This window comes from Camelus bactrianus, chromosome 10 (genome assembly GCF_048773025.1).
Source record: "Camelus bactrianus isolate YW-2024 breed Bactrian camel chromosome 10, ASM4877302v1, whole genome shotgun sequence".
NCBI lineage: Eukaryota > Metazoa > Chordata > Mammalia > Artiodactyla > Camelidae > Camelus > Camelus bactrianus.
Genome location: NC_133548.1, coordinates 31,200,024 through 31,216,921, shown reverse-complemented (window position 1 = coordinate 31,216,921; position 16,898 = coordinate 31,200,024). Strand labels below are relative to the sequence as shown.

Below are 16,898 nucleotides of genomic sequence, written 5' to 3'. Positions count from 1 at the left end.
TCCTTTCACTACTAGTTTCAGTGTCAAGGCTAGGATTATTATATTTATTAAAGCTGGATTAAGTCACCCTTGTCTGATAGGTTGATGGAGGTGAGCTCTATAGCTCCAAGAATGTCGTCTTGTCATGGATAATTTCGCAGCACAAACAGGAATAGTAACACGTTTTCAAATCAGTAAAAACAACTTGTTGGAAATGCAATGCGTGCACATTAAGGATCAAAGAAATATGAACTGTAATGATTCTGCAGGTTCAATGGAAGTTATTCTCCTAATTATGAATTTATATTAAAGTTTTAAATATCCAAATGCCACATGGTTACAGAAACAAAAATGTTGAAGGGACCTTGCTCAGAGGATTAAAGTTACTGGTTGTTCCCAGAATCAGTGGGAAAGCAGACACTTTTGACTTGGACATGAATTCAACAGTCTGCTTGTCACTACCAGTTGTGACTTTGAGAAAGTTATTTAAGCTGCAGAATCCTAATCTATTTTTTCTGGTAATAATATCAACTTGTTAGAGTTGTTGTAAAGATTAAATGTGATCACATGTGTTAAAATGCCAAGCAGCACCTGTGAGTAGAATGCTCTTAGTAAGGACTATTTCCTAATTCGTATTAGATTTGAAACTTAGGAAAACACAGGAGAATAGCTCACAGGAGAATAGTTTATGAGATGGCCCATTATATTTTGCATTCTTTATAGCATTTATTTTGGTATATAAATTGCTAATGTGATGTGAAATAAAAATGTTTCTATTCCCCACCCACATCATTGCTGCTGATACACACAGATACACAGACACAGAAATAGAACATACAATTCTACATTAAGAAATTATCATTGTCAGAGATGCTGACAATGATTTCTTGCTCTCACTTCAATGATTTCTTGTCTCACATTATCCAAAAAGCAAAGTACACTTGAGTAGTAACTAAAAGACTTAGAAACTGTTGAACATACCAGACTAACAAGGTGAAGAGAGCAAACACAGACACGAATTGTGAGCCTGACCTTTGTTCTTGTTGTTCTCTATTCCATTTCTCCAGCTAATGGACTTAAGAAGACATGTGCATTGATGTGAGATGTGATTGGAGAACACTGTGTCCTCTGAAGCTATCCAGTGACAAATATGCTTTCCACACCTTTTGCTTCATTCTGGAAAGCAAAACAAATTTTGATAAATGTTTCTTAGAACACCATATGAGAATGAAGAGAAGGTGAAAGACTAAATATTAAACTCAAGGCTTCTCAGTTTAGATCACAAAACTTTGGAGATTAATGACATCTATCAGACCAAGTTTCTCTTTTTAGAGATGTAGTGACTGAAATCAGAAAACTCGAGGTTAAATTGTTATCAGAGAGGGGCCTTACTTTCTTTTATTTCCATTAATTCTTAATTGTAAAATCATAGATTCACATTTAGAAAAATTGTGAAAATAATTGTTTTGGGGAGATGAAAGTGTTAGAAAAGTGTAAAAATGAAGCACATGTTTTCTTAAATGAGGTACATTATTGGGCTTCCCCAAGTAGTCTTTTGTCATTACACATACAAAAATCTCTCATATTTAGGAATTAAAGTTCTCTTTAATCTCATGACACAGATATATTGGTAATGTTGATAGAGAAGAAGTTAAATTAGATTTATTTTTTTTAAGTCCCAGGACCGGAAACTTCTTAAGAAAATTTTATACCATTAAGTCATCTTCTAATTATTATAATGTCCATAAATGCATTGATATTTTTAAAATCATGTTTTAATTTAATGTATTGGCTTATTACATTTAATTATACAAAGTCACATAGTAAATATATAAAGTAATATAGTAAATACATAAAGTAGATTACATATATATCACTTAGATATGTAAAGTAATTTAAACATATAAAGTTGCACATTATTGGTAAGTCTAATAATAACATAAACACTAATTTTTTTCTGTGCACTAATTTTTTTCCCTCAGGTTTTACCTTGTTCTTTCGTGTGAAACATGTTTGTTTCTTCATTTTTCTTGACCCTCTGTCTTGGTTTCTATGCATTCGATAAAAGAGCCACCTGTCCCAGTCTCGAAGGAGTGGCCTCGTGTAGAAGAGAAATCTATCCTTCAATCTTGTCTTAGCTCATGATTGTCTCTCACAACCTGTTTTATTTTTAGTGGCTCCCAATAGTGAAGCGCCTGCGAAGACCTGCCAGTGCCCCAAAGGGGAGGCGCTCGGTCAGCATCTAGATTTAGGCGGATTGGAAACCAGACCCTCAGGCGGCCAATATACACAGACCTGCAGGACCGCCACTGTGCCAGGCGATGGAGAGGTGGGCCCTGAGGGCTGCCGCAAAAGAGCGGGGGCCCGACGTAAAATCCAGGCACCAGACGTAAAACCGAGGCACCGCACATGCGTAACAGCTTCCCCGGGGAGGATTCTGGCGCCCTGGAGCGCAGCAAGATGGTGCCGGCCAGTCTCTGCGCTCTGAGAGTATCCCAGCGGCGCCGAGTGGGTGTCAAATCAGACGTCTGCCCTCCGGCTGACACTCCGAGACACGCAAAGGAGCCTTTTCCACACGCACCTGGATCTGCCGCTTCCTCGCTGGGCCCCGCAGGTGAGTCCCTGCGCCGGAGCCCTCGGAGCCTCCTCAGGTTGCCACAGATGTGTGGGTCTCTGGGTCACAAGTTCTGGTGCTTTTCAAAGCTAAATGCTTTGAACGCCTGTTAAGCCCTTTGCGCCTCAGGAAGAAGCTCTGCGTTTTGAGTTTCCTCACGTCTTTGGGACTGTGGGTGGGTCGCTGCACGAGGGGTGGGGGTTCAGGCAGGACTGTGGCCCCGCCTCTCCCACCTGCTTCCCCGTGGGCCTGCTCTCCTTTGCCCAATGCATAGGTGTTGCTCAGCCAGATTTTAGTTTTGTTTTTTTTTCCTCCCGAGAAAGTTGTTCCCTATGTAACCGTAAATTTGGAGTGTTCTTGGGAAGAAATAAGTTTAGGACCTTCGTATATCACCATCTTGAACCTGAACTCATCTAACTTTAAGAAGTAATATTCTTCTAGTATAATCCTCAGTCTCATCTCATCCTCTTGTCTGCACTATCAAGAAACAGCCGTTATCTTGAATTTGCTTTTTTAATTTTTTTGTTATTCCTTTGCCTGTTTAAAACAGATTTATCACACGTGTCCATTAAAAGAGTATCATTGAATTTTGCATGTTTTGAAATCTCCATAGAAATGGAGTGTATATTTATCTGCGTCTTGCTTTCTTTATTCAACATTATCCAACAATCTGTAAGATTCCTCCTCATGTATACATTGTGTGACACGCAACTTCTAGTTGGCCACAACCCCTTTCATACTATAGTTGCCAGCCAGAGAAAAGTATTTATGAGCAAATATATTTTTCTACCTAAGCCAAATAAGGTATATCAAAGCATTTAGTTTTTTATTGCCACTTTTTATGTTCACGCTCTATTTTATAGTGTGAAATTCACAATAGTAAATGTTAATTTTGATTCTACAGATGGCATCTCTTCTTTCTCAGGCCCAGCTGTAAAATAACATCATTATTTACTTCCCAGATATTTTGAAGAATAATTCTGGTCGTGATTTATCAGCAAGAAAAACAATACTAGGGGTTTGCATAGCATCTTTAAAATTCTCTTTCCCACAGCATGAATATCTGTGGGAAAGAGAATTTTAAAGATGCTATGCAAACCTGGAAATGTTATATTTAGTTTAATGTAATTTAGGTCAGTTTTAAAATTTCTTCCAAATTTTAGAATAATTTTATTTTATTACATACACATTGTGTATACATAGAAGACAGACAATAATTGGGAACAATTTCTAAATGAATTGATTCAAAAGAGTTTTTTTCTAAAAGAATAGATAAAATAATAGAAAAAAATCTGTCGTGCATTAATAGTCACTATAATCCTCTCTCTTTTTGTTTGCATGACACCACGTTAACTAAGTTCCATTCCTGTTTATGTTCTAACTACTCTGCAAGAATACACTAAATATTCTGATTACCTTTTGGATGCCAGGCACAGTTCTTGGAGCAGGAAATAAGCAATAATAAAGAAGAGAGAGGGAATCACTGACTGCTATTGTCAAAAACTAAGCAGATATTGCCTCATATGAGTTTCATTGGGACTCGACATTTTTATGCTTAGTTTACCTAAAAATTAAAAGAGAATACTCTAGAGTTAGGTCTTCAGCCCTGAATATCAGCGTGGCAGGTAAACTACTAATCTGGCATTCTTTAAAATTAAATTCTTGAAAATATGTCCCTGGTTTATAAGCAAAGAGTGCACCCTGTTGGGGACAAAAGGACATGTTCTATAACTGAAGACTGCTTCTGGCTGAACTTAGCCACTCTTGTCTTGAATAATTCAGCTCAGACTCCAAAACTGAATACCAACAACTTATTAAAAAAGAAAAATGTTACGCTTAATCAGGATGACCCACCTTTGATTTTCCTAGTTCTGTTAAAGCTCTCTATACGTCTGGCTTAAATATAATTTCATTATGATTGTGTACTGTGTGGGGCAGGCATATGCAGCTTTGAATCACTCAGCTGCACTTTACCTTGCACTTTCTCATCCAGAGTTCATATAATTTTCTTATCTTGTTCCATTTTATTGAACATTCAAGTAATCTCAAACATGTGCTCTCTCTACCACCCTAGGCTGCCCTTTGCACTTAAAGATGTGTTCCAGACAACAAAATAAATGAACTGCAGATAAAAAGGAGACACTCAGTATTGAAAGTTTGCCACTAAAAGGCCAGTAAATTGTTGGAGGTACGAAGGATCTGGGCTTCAATAATAAGGTAGTTCTATAACATAACTCTCATTTAACAGAGCCAGGTCAATCCAGGGTTTCACAGGACAAAATCATCACATCTATAGCCAATCAGATCAGCTCAGGGTATGAAAACATGATAAAGAGGGTGGGTTCCATGCTGAGACCAGTAAGTTTTGTAAGATTCCAGACAGGTGGAGAAACTCTGAAAAAGAGGACCATAGTTCTGGAAACAGATTCCAAATAAGCTTCTGCTCCAAACCACTTCTCCAAATAATAATACCCCCCTTTTAAGACCTACTATTTTAAAATACTGACTACTAGTTGTAATGCCATCATCAACTGCTATCGCAAATATCATCTTAATATGATGTTACTTCTTTAAGGTCCTAATATATGCCAAACCACAAGACTCACATGCAATATTCTAATTTTTTCTAATCTGCAGAAAGTTCACAGAGTAGATTATAATCCCAACTTTATGCGCAAAGAAACGTGTTTACTTAATTAATTGTTTACTTCATTCTTCACATTATTCTGACTTTATTTTAACTGGTAACTGCTTGAAGAAAATATGTTCTTATGCAGACACAATATATTGCCTCATATACTGCGTGCCTAATTTTCTGTATACTGTTTTTCTCCACCATATGCACCAATGTCTATCATATGATTTTTTTTCATGGCAATACCTATGAAATTATTTTAAACTGCTATCTATTTCTTCCACAAGAATGTAATCTCCTTGAGGCTAGAGAATATGTTTGATTTGTTATTACATGGGCAGAGACAAGAGTAGTGCTTGGCACATAGTTGGCACTCAGGAAGTATTTGTTGAATGAATGGACAAAACAATGTCTTGAATAATAATCTAGTAAGTGGCAAAGCCAAGATACAAGCAAACTTAGATTACCTTGAGGGGCCAAAGCTTATGTTTTCTTTCTACTACAGTTCACATTTTACAGCCTCTAGCTCAGGGTTACCAGGGTATGCATATGATGACATCAAATTCCCCAAGAACTGAAGAGTTTTGTCCGGTTACAACAAATCCAGCTCTCCAGGTGTGAGAGAATTGCCACAAACTTTTGTGTGTATCACAGAGTCACATGTATGGGTGGGTTTGATTCTTGAAAGAAAATGTATGTCCTTCTTGAGACCCACTAGATTGTAACCAAGCTAGACTCACAGAGGGTATATTAGTCTTCCCATCAGCACATCAACCACAGTAATTCTTGAAAACTCAGGGTTGGAGATGAGTTCAGATACTGGCAAGCATAACATGGAACTTTAGTGAATTATACCATTAATATCAACTGAAATGGTGAAGTAATTATAAAAATAGGTAAGTGTAGGTCACATTAAAAAAAAATCTCTGTTTCTATACTTTGGAATGTTTTGAATTTGTAATAATTTGCAGAAAACATCTGGGCAGATAAAGTCATTCAGTCATGCATTCATTCCTCTCATATTTATTGAGCACCTACAATGTACTTTTTACAACACTGAGAACAATGTGCAGTTGCAAATGCCACATGTCAGAGGGAATGCTCATTAATTCATAGATTAATCAAACTGTCCAAAGAAATATTATTTAATTTAATGTCCAGTCTGAAAATACAATGATCACCAAATAGTCTACAGTCAGTGCTCCATATCTGCAGATTCTATATTCTGTTTGTTGAATCTGTGCATGTGGAACCATGGATACAGAAGGCCAACTGTGCTATGTCGTTTTCATTTGAATTTTGGTATTCACAGGGGGCCTGGAACCAATCCCCTGTGGATACTGAGGGATAACTGTATGTTAATGTTGTCCTTGTTTAGAGGATTTTGGTAATCCTTAAGAGAAGGTATCATTTGTGTCTGACACACAAATTTTGTGCAGCCATTTGTCCTTTAACAATATGTGCAAGACTTACCAAAATTCCTCCAACTCTGATTTGCTTGCTTGCACATTTATTTACAAAGTAGGATTTAAATCTGACTGCCCATTTTCTAGCCTCAGGCTATGCATTTAAGTCATCACTGTTTGCATAACTTCAGCAAGTTCTTTTGTTTCTAGAACAGATCTAAAGGAATATGGATAAAAATTGGTAAGCCTTGGTGATCTCTAAGGTCTTTCTTCTTATTATCCCATCTCATCTGCTCTTATAAGTGTATTTTCTGAGGTCTTGAGTTATAACATCATCATCGATCTTATTATTTGGGCTTGATCACAACATCATTTTTGCTTCTACCCCCTCCAATAATCTTCATATTTTAAAAAATCTACCATAAAAATTTGTCTTAAGTCCTGTCCTTTATCTGCCTCCTAAATGCTCAGTCTTTCTAAAAATGTCCTGAAGCAAGGCATCCAAGATCCTTCATGCTTGGCTCTAACCTAACTTTTCATTCTGCTCACTCACTCTCTCTGTCTCTGTCTCTCTCTCTCTCACACACACAAACACACTCTCTCTCTCTTTGTGCTTCTTTTATCCTTGCATTCATTCCCCCATCCCCATAACTCCACTGTTATATTTTTTCACTTGGGCTCCATCTGATGGATTCCTATTCATGCCTTTAGCCTGGCACCCTGGCACAGACACCACTTCTCATGGGAGTTTTTCTAAACTAAATAACTCTGTGGCAATCTGTATTTGTCTGTTACATGAGCAACCACATTTACTGTAGTAATTTTCTTTTCCCTTGGCCTCTTTTATGACACCAACAATGTGCTTTTTTTCATTTTAACACTATAATACTTAGAAGAAGGACTTGCATGTATCTGATAGATATCTCATCATTTAATTAGATTCTAGCAACAGGATGCCATGATTCCTTCAACTAGACATTCTCTTCAGGTAATCAAGTGTGAGATTAATTTTAATTTAGCCACTGTCATAAAAAAGCAATAAACACATACTCTAATTTTCTACCCAGAGTGTTTTCTTATTTTTTATTAGCATGCCAGGGTGAAAATGTACATCTATATTTTAGGGAGTGTTTTAGTACAGAAATATCAATATTTTAAACAATGATGAATCTTAACTTTCTCATTACCTTGTTGCTTACTTAGAAGTGAAGTGCTTAAAGAGTGCTTACACCCGGGTACAAGATACTGTTTAAAAATCTCTGTGATAAATATGTGAAGAGAAAATTTAGTTCCAGGCAGGTGATGTGAATCAGATCAATGGATAGAGTCACACTATATGCCATAAGAATTTTATGGGCTTATATTTATACTTCCAATGTGCAACATATTATAAAATTATAAATTAAGAGAGCACTCTAGATGAAATACTAAGGAAACTAGGAACAGTTCTGAGCTCCAGGAATATTATGAATGTATGCTCTTTTGTTTATGTGCATATAACTCACCAGAGAGATATAACTGATTTGACTTCAGAGTCCACGTATTTAGGCAGATAATGTTTGGATATGAGGCTAGCTAGCAGTTGCTTACCCCTAAAACCACCACAAATCTGCTTTTCCTCACATGAAATTAATCCTGTCACTCTTCTGATAGCAACTGTTCAATGCTTCCTAAGACATAAATGGGAACTTTGTAGACGGTATAGGAGGCTGTTCAAAAGCCAGTTGCTATTACCTGTCTCAAATCATGTCCTGGCACTGTACACCTCAATGTCATGCTTCAGCCGTCCTACACTGCTGGTAGAGCTGCAGTTTGCTGTGATTGCAGACCTCCGTTTGTTTATGTGCTGCTATACCTGCCTGGCCTCACTTGTCTACTCAGCAAATCAAATCTTGTATTGGAGTCCCCTCCCTAATGGAACCTATGCCATTGCATTTATTGAAAATTTCCATTATACAAATGGTCATTACTTTTTTCATCATTATTTGACTATTACTTTTTTTTTTTTTAAAAAATAAGCCCTTACCACGTGCTTCCTACTACATGAGAAACAAGAGATAGAGTGATGAACAGAAATACTTACCTTACCATCTCTGATGTCTGGATGCTTGCAGTTGAGTGGGAGGAGCCCCCATGCATGCGATCAGTGCCCTTACAAAAGAGCCCTCACATAACTCCCTCACCCCTTCCACCATGTGAGGACCCAGCAACAAGACAGCTGTTCATGAATCAGGAAGCAAATCCTTCCTCACCAGACACACAACTTGACCATGCAGGCAACCTGATCTCAAACTTCTGGCCTCCAGAACTGTGAGAAGCAAATGTCTGTTGTTTATAAGCTACTCAGCGTGTGATATGTTGTTACAGCAGCCTGAGTGGCCTAAGACACATTTTGTACCACCATCTTCCCTCTAGGACAGTGGTTAGTAATTCCAGATGAATATAGGAGACTTCAGGACATTCTTCATTTGGGTCAGAATTGTGCTCATTATGCAAACAAACACTTAATGATACTTCTCTGCTTAGTCACTAATGCAAGAAAAAGAAGCTCATTCCAGCCTACATAAGGGGCAACCGCTTGTGATATTTGCCTTCTTGACACCAAGACCTTGAACATTACCTACTTGAAAGACAGATTATCCTTTCAGTTCTCAGCTTGGTAGAACATTTTTGTTAATGTTTTCTGTGACTGATAAGTCTATTTTGTCAATTTACTTGAGGCAAAATGAACCCAACATGGTTTTAAACAGCTAAGTTGTAGCCATTGAAGAGTGGATCAAATATTTTAGCATCATCACAATTTGTCCCATGTATTCCATTCTTTTAAAGCACTAATGCAGGATGAGTTTATAATCTGTCAGTGGAGGCAAAAAACATACTGATAATTTGAAATATCCACACATTCACAAAATGAGCTGGAAGATATGTCACTCTGCATGAAAAATTTTCACAGTATATACCAAAACACTTCTTGAAATGGTATAAACAAACGATTTATGCAATTGTTAGATACTTGTACTTCACTTTGCTCAGCAGTGGCCTTTGCTGTGTTGCCTTCTGTGATGTGTTACACTACTCATTGCTGTTTGTTTCTTTGCTGAAGGCATAGATCTGTTCCACCTGATGCAAACTTGAAATTTACTCACTCACTCCATAAGCCACATTTTATCAATCTAAAATGAATTAGTCCAGAGAAAAAAATAGCCTTTTATTTTTCCAAATTAAACATTCTACTGTTGGTTTTTATTTATGACTCATTTTTTTCCCCTTAAATATGGCACATTTTCCCTAAAAGGACCTTCAGGGAAAAAAAGAACTAATATGTCTCTAACATAAACTTTGCCTGTAAACTGTCATATAGCCTGTGTAGGAAACCACACTACAGATTATCTGGAAAAGGACCAAAGCACAGTTGCTTTGGACAATACAGGAAAGGAGAGGTGCTTTGAGAAAATCTAGAAGGAAGTTGCTATTGTGAATATCTGCAGATTTTGAAAGTAGCAGTGCATTCAGTGCACATGTCAATTGTGTGCTAGAGTTGTGTACCATACACAGTGATTATTGGAATACTACTCCATATTTGGTGCAGTTCACAGAAAGTAACCAGTTTTGGGAGTCCAAACATATGATGGATTAATTGTCTTTGTGTCAAGCTTTGTGTTACGGGGAGCAGCATGATACAGGCAGTAGATCAAAGATTTTGAGTCTAAGCAGTGGAAGTAAAATTTTCATGTAATCTTGGGCAAATCATTTACTCAGTCTGGACCTAATTTTCTCCTCTGTAGAATGGTTAATATAATATCTAAGTCCCCTTGAATTACAGAGGGAATTACATATGACATAATATGAAGAAGTCATGTCATTTGTTGGTGTTTATAGAATTAACAGCTCTTACCTTTTACAACAAATTATGGTTAAAAAAAATGAGATCACCTGCAAATATTAGGTATGGTCTCTGTGGAAGTCTTTGAATTAAATGAGAAGAATGATCTGTGAATAGGCACATTTAAAAAAATGATTTTTATACATCAAATATACAATAAATTTAGTTCCAGACTCCAAAGAAAGATCCATTTGAGCATTACAGAACATTTGGAGGACAGTATTTTTAAAATATCCATAAAGATCAGCTTTAAGATTTCCAGATGGAGAAAAAGCAGCCCAAGGAAACCTCATCTTTGACCTTTCTCTTTGGAGGAAATGTGTAACTGGGGACAGTGTTTTGAATATATAAAATAAAAATGTATGTCTTAAGGGAACAACAATAAGGAAGCTAGAAACTGTGAATTTTTTATTTGACAATCATTTTTCCTACTTCTACTTTAACAATATTAAGAATGTTGCCTTAATTAAGATAACCCTTCCATCCAAATATGAATTATTATGGACTAACCATACCCGTGAAAGAAATATATCCTGATTTGCTATGACTTGAACATATTTAATAAACTTCAAATTTTAAACATATTTAGTTTTATAAAAACACATATTTTGCAAGTCTTTCAGAAATGCAAATCAGTCAGTGGTTAAATTAATTGAAATACCAATATTTTTACATTCAATTTCTAAGGCAATTTTGAAACTGCAGTAAATTGAGCAAGGCTGCTTGTGTTTTACATGCCCTAAAAACAAGGGCATATAATTATAAGTCCTTGATTTAATACCTGGACCTTAGCATATACTGGAATTTATATTTTTATAAAAATGTATGTGAATTCCTCCTATCCTGGAGGTGAGAAGTGGTCCATTACTAGACTCAGATTGTGCTTTTTATAATGAGTCCCTTGCTCATTTCCCTCTATGACAGTTGACTACAATCTATGAGCGTTTTTTCCATCTCCTTTCTCTGCCTTGTCATATCTGTAGTAGATACTGAGGAATATATCCTCCTTGGGAGGTTGTTCAGTGTCCTCAGTCCTTATTGCTTTTATAAAAAATGACAACTCAAGTGTGTTAAGTCTACTTGAATCTCTAGAGTTTTTAGCCTAATAGTTTCTTCAGCACTTGAAACACTTTGACACTGAAAACTTTTCTTTTTAAATTTATTTCTTTGCTTTTTTATTTTGTAATTATCTCCTTTTCTCTGTCTTAGGGAATACTTTGACTATCTAACATCTATTGTATAGCTACACCTTTAATTTCATCATTGTCCTGCGACATGGATAGAATGAGTGAAGAAACAGACAAATTCACAATTTTACTTGGAGATTTCAGCATCCATATTTCAATGGTAAATAAAAAAGTAGAAAGACATAAGCAAGCCTGTGGAAGACCTGAAAAACATAATCAATCAATCTGACTTAATTGATAATGAGAAAACACTTTACTCTTACCAACATCAGAGTACATGTACATTTTTTTCAAGTGCACATGAATAATTTCACAAATTAGACCATAATATGGATACTAAAATAAACTGTATCAAACTTAAATGAACCGAAATCTTACAGTTCTCTAACCATGACAGAGTTAAACAAGAAATCAATAACAAGAATGTAACACACTTGGAAATTAAATAATATACTTCTAGGTAACTCATGGATCAAAGAGGTAGCTACAAGGGAATTTAGAAAACATTTTGAAGTGGGTAAAAATTAAAATACAGCATATCATAATATATGGGTTACAACTGAACTAGTGCTTAGAGAGAAATCAATGACATCAAACACTCATGTTAGAGAAGAAGTGCAGTCTCATATCAATAATAAGTTTCTACTTTAAGTCTTGCACAAAAGAGGAGAAACACATAGCAAGCAGAAGAAAGAAAACAATAAAAATATGAAAATAATATATTAAGAACAGAAAGCAATAAAAAAGGAAAATTAAAAATTCTTTAAAACAATAAACACCATAAATAAAACTCTAGATAAACTGACCATAAAAACAAAGAGAAGACAAATTATTTACATAAGAAATGAAAGATGGGGATCACTATAGATACTACACATTTTAAAAGGTAATAAGGGAGTATAAAGAGCAGTTTTATGGCTATGAATTCAACAATTTAGTTGAAATGAACCAAATCCTTGAAGACTCAAACTAGCAACACTCACTTAGAATAAAGAGGACAGCCTGAATAGGTGTTACCTTTTTTGTTAGAAAGCACGTTGCCCCCCAAAAAACCTCCAGATGACTTCACTAATGAATTCTACCAAAAATTTCAGGGGAAATAGTACTAAGTCTACAGAAACTTCTCCAGAATATACAAAAGAAGGATATATTTACTGACTTATATTTTGAGGGCTATAAATTCTGATACCAAGAAACAAAACAAAAAAAAACCAGACAAAACATTTTCAACTAATGGATACCATAGACAAATATTTCTTCTGAATGTAAATTTCAAAAATTGAATCTAGCTATATTTAACTGTTATAACCAAGAATGTACATGATAAGAATGTAAGGCTGGTTCAGTATTTGAAAATTATTACTGTAATTCACCATATCTATAAAATATAGAAGAAAAAATCACATTGTTACCTCAATAGACAGAAAAAGAAGTATTTGACTGAAAACATCTATTCATGAAAAATACTGTCAACATATGAGGAATATAGGGATTCTTCTATAAACTGATAGAAGTTATCTAAAAAAATTTACAGATGCCACAATTTAATAGTGAAAAAAATATAAGTGAATACTTTCCTCTAAGGTCAGGAACAGGATAAGGGTGTTTGTTTCCAGAACTCTTGTTCAGCATTGTACAACTTCCAGTACAGAATACTTCCAGGCCGGAAAATAAATATTAACTATAAAGATTTGAAATAAACAAATAATAATTGAGGTTATAAAATTCACAGGACATAAGTCAGTATATAAAAGTCAATTTCCTTTTAATTTACTGGCAATGAACAGTTGGAAATAAAATCAAGAAGGAAAACTCTACCATTTATAATAAGATGGCAATGAATGTAATACTGACATATATGGTAATAAAATATGTATAAGATCTTTCTGCTGAAAACCAGAGACATGGATGAAACACATCAAAGGAGAGCTAAACTAATGAATAGATACACTGTCTTTATTAATCAGAAGATCCAGTATTGAAAAGATGTAATTTATCCCCCAAATAATCTATAGATTCAATCTAGTACTAATCAAATTCCCATCATACATTTTAGTAGATATCAGCAACCTAACTCAAACTTTATATGGACAGAAATTGAATTATAATAGACAAAAAAAGTTTTAAAATGAAGAAAAAAATTTGAAGATCACACTATCTGTTTTCAAGGCTTTTACTAACGCTAAAGTTACCAATACAGTGTAATGTTGGCAAAATAATAAATACATTAATGGAACAGAATAAAGAGTTTACAAATAGAACCACAGATATAGATTTAATTGATTTTTGACAGAGGTGCAAAGGCAATTCAATGAAAAAGAACAGTCTTTTCAACAAATGATGTTGGAAAATTTGAATATGCCTTAAAAAATGGACCTCAACCTTATTCTGTACCTTATAAAATATTAACTCAAAGTGGATCATAGACATAAATGAAAAATCTATAACTATTTAAACTTTCTTTAAACTTTTTAAAGAAAATATGGGAAAAATCTTTGTGGACTTGGGTTAGGCAAATGTTCTTTGATAAAACATAAAAATCACACTCAATAAATAAGCACGTTTATAAATTGAATTTATAAAAACTAAAATTTCTAATTTTTGAAAGACAATGTTAAGAAAAATAAAGTACATATACCAGATTGGGAAAAATATTTGCAAATCAAACACCTGACAAAATATTTGTATAATGACTATGAAAAGAACTCTTAAAACTCTTAAAAGAAGGAAACAAACTGACCAATAACAAAAAAGCAAAATATTTGACTACATATTTCAAAGAAGCTATACAAATGGGAAATAAGCACATGAAAATATATTACTACATATTTATTAGAATATTTTAAAACTCAAAAGAAAAGAAAAACTGAGAAAATGAGTGTTGACAAGAATACATAACACCTTAAACTCTTGTATCTGTTGACAATGGGAATGAAAAATGGTACAGCTCTTCTAGAAAACAGTATTTTTTTTTATGCAATTAAACATATGCTTACTCTGCTTGCAAGAAATCTCATTCTGAGGTATTTACCTAATTGAAAAGAAAATGTATATTCATACAAAAACATGTAATTCAGTGTGTTTAGCAATTCTATTCATGATCACCAAACCATGGAAACAAGCCAAATGCTGTTTCACTACTGAATGGATAAACAAAATGTGGTACATCAATATAATGAAATATGTTTGAACTATTTGAACTATAACTTAGCATTCAAAAGAAATAAACTACTGATACATGCAATGACATAGATGGACTGCAAATTAAGTTAAAAAAAAAAAAAAGGCCAGAATCAAAAGCCTTCATACTATATGTGTCCATGTATGTGAATTTTTGGAGAGGTAAAACTGTAAGAACAGAAAACAGATCAGTGGCTTCCTGCTTAGATGTGAAGATGAGGAGTTGACTGAAATGGGGCAGCATTAGGGAATTTTTGAGGCTGATGGAATATTCTGTACCTTGTTTGCTGTGGTTACACAACTGCATACAATTGTCTAAATTCAAAGAACTGTACATTTAAACAAATGAATTGTGCTGTATGAAAAAAATTTAAACTGAGAAAATACTATATAAGCACCTCTGGAAATATTGGTAACACAGAACCCTCCACCCACATTTACTCCATAACTTCTACCCTCATCTGATCCAATACAACCACAGCCTAAAACTTAAAGGGTCAAGAGGAATGACGTGCTTCAGATAACAGATGCTTGTTAAAGAATGATGAAGGAGGAGAAAGAAAGGACGTGGGTATCAGATTCACAAAATACATATTGTATATGAAAATTGGCCACGAGAAATCTAGTAGAAAGGGTGGGACTGAAGTCCTTAAATTACACTGTTGTCTGGGCTTATACGTATGTCTTCCAAGGTATTTCAAACCTTACCGTTTCAGCTTATCATGCCTCCTTTATATTCAGATTGCATGCTGAGTCATTTATGCATCACCACTTAAAATTGACATCTGTTTACTAGATTATTGAAAACCTATTACATTTTATTTTAAAGATTCAAATTTCTACCCTGTAATCTGACATTCTGAAATTTCCAGGTTCCATGTTTATGTTGGTAGGGCTTAGGGGCTCCATTCCAAGCACAAGCCACTTCTGCCTTTATTTGGCTGCTTTTAGCTTCCTGGTGAGGTAGGTTATGGTCTCAGCTGAACACTTCACTTACTGGTTTTATCCAACCCAGCAAATCTCCTTTATGGATTTTCTTCTAAATATGAACATGTATATATTTGACCAGTCTCTATTAGTCGTTTTGTCATTAATCTAAACAAGTGTCCTCAACTTTGGGTGGTAATTTTCAGTCTTAAGAAAAGGGTGTTTTCATCTGTGATCAGTCAAAGTGATCTACAGATATTGAGGTCCTGCACTTCCCTGCTCCTTAATCACAACGAAAAGGGCATTTGGAAATTTCATTACCATCTTCAGCCATCTCATTTGAGAAAAACTGCTGCTTAGCATGTCTTGGACTGCAAAGAGTCAGAAGGAAAAAATCAATAACAAGATACACTGTTAAAGTCAATAAAACAACTTTAAACGTTTTGTTATAAATTAAAATTTTTCTGACTATAACTTATACTATAAATTAGACAATGTTTTTACCTGCTTTTGTGTGTAAGAAAAAGCAACATTTTTGAAAGCTGAGGCAGTAACATAATGTTCAAATTTGTCTTAGCTTTAAGTTGTATGCAAAAGGGAAATCAACAGAAAATGGCTTAAACAATGGAGGGAATTAACTAGCCCGAGTGACCTGCCAATTTAACAGTACAGTAACCATCAGCATCAGTTTAATCCAGCACTCTCATATGGTGACATCCAAGGACCTAGGTTTATTGCTTTGCTCTGCTCTACCTTTTTCAAGTGTCAACTTGCTCTCTTTTGTTTCTGTTGATGGCTTACATCAGCTTTAGAAACATGCTCCTCTGTTTTGTTTCAGAAAGATTGCAAGAATCTCATTCTCAATTATCAGTTGAAAATCCATGGTTTCAATCATGATGGAGAAGTCTAGGTAGTTACTCCTGAGATAGTTATTGTGGCTATTGATGGACATGAACCAGGGTTATAAAGCCCTGACCTGAAACACTAGCAATAGCAAGGGAGATGGGACTTTATTGATTGGTAAGGCCCATAGAGTTCCAAACCCTGTAGCTGGGGGTAGGTTTAGTCCCATCAATCATTACATTTG

The 16,898-nt window shown here is 35.0% G+C and overlaps 1 protein-coding gene across 1 annotated transcript in view; it reads left to right on the top strand.

Annotated features, from left to right (window-relative positions):
• The first annotated feature begins 2,425 nt into the window (after positions 1–2,425).
• Positions 2,426–16,898, top strand: part of LUZP2 (leucine zipper protein 2) — a 423,961-nt gene continuing 409,488 nt past the window's right edge. Inside the window, exon 1 of the mRNA XM_074372225.1 lies at positions 2,426–2,593. The gene's annotated coding sequence lies outside the window, so the exon portion shown is untranslated. The remainder of the gene's footprint in view (positions 2,594–16,898) is intronic.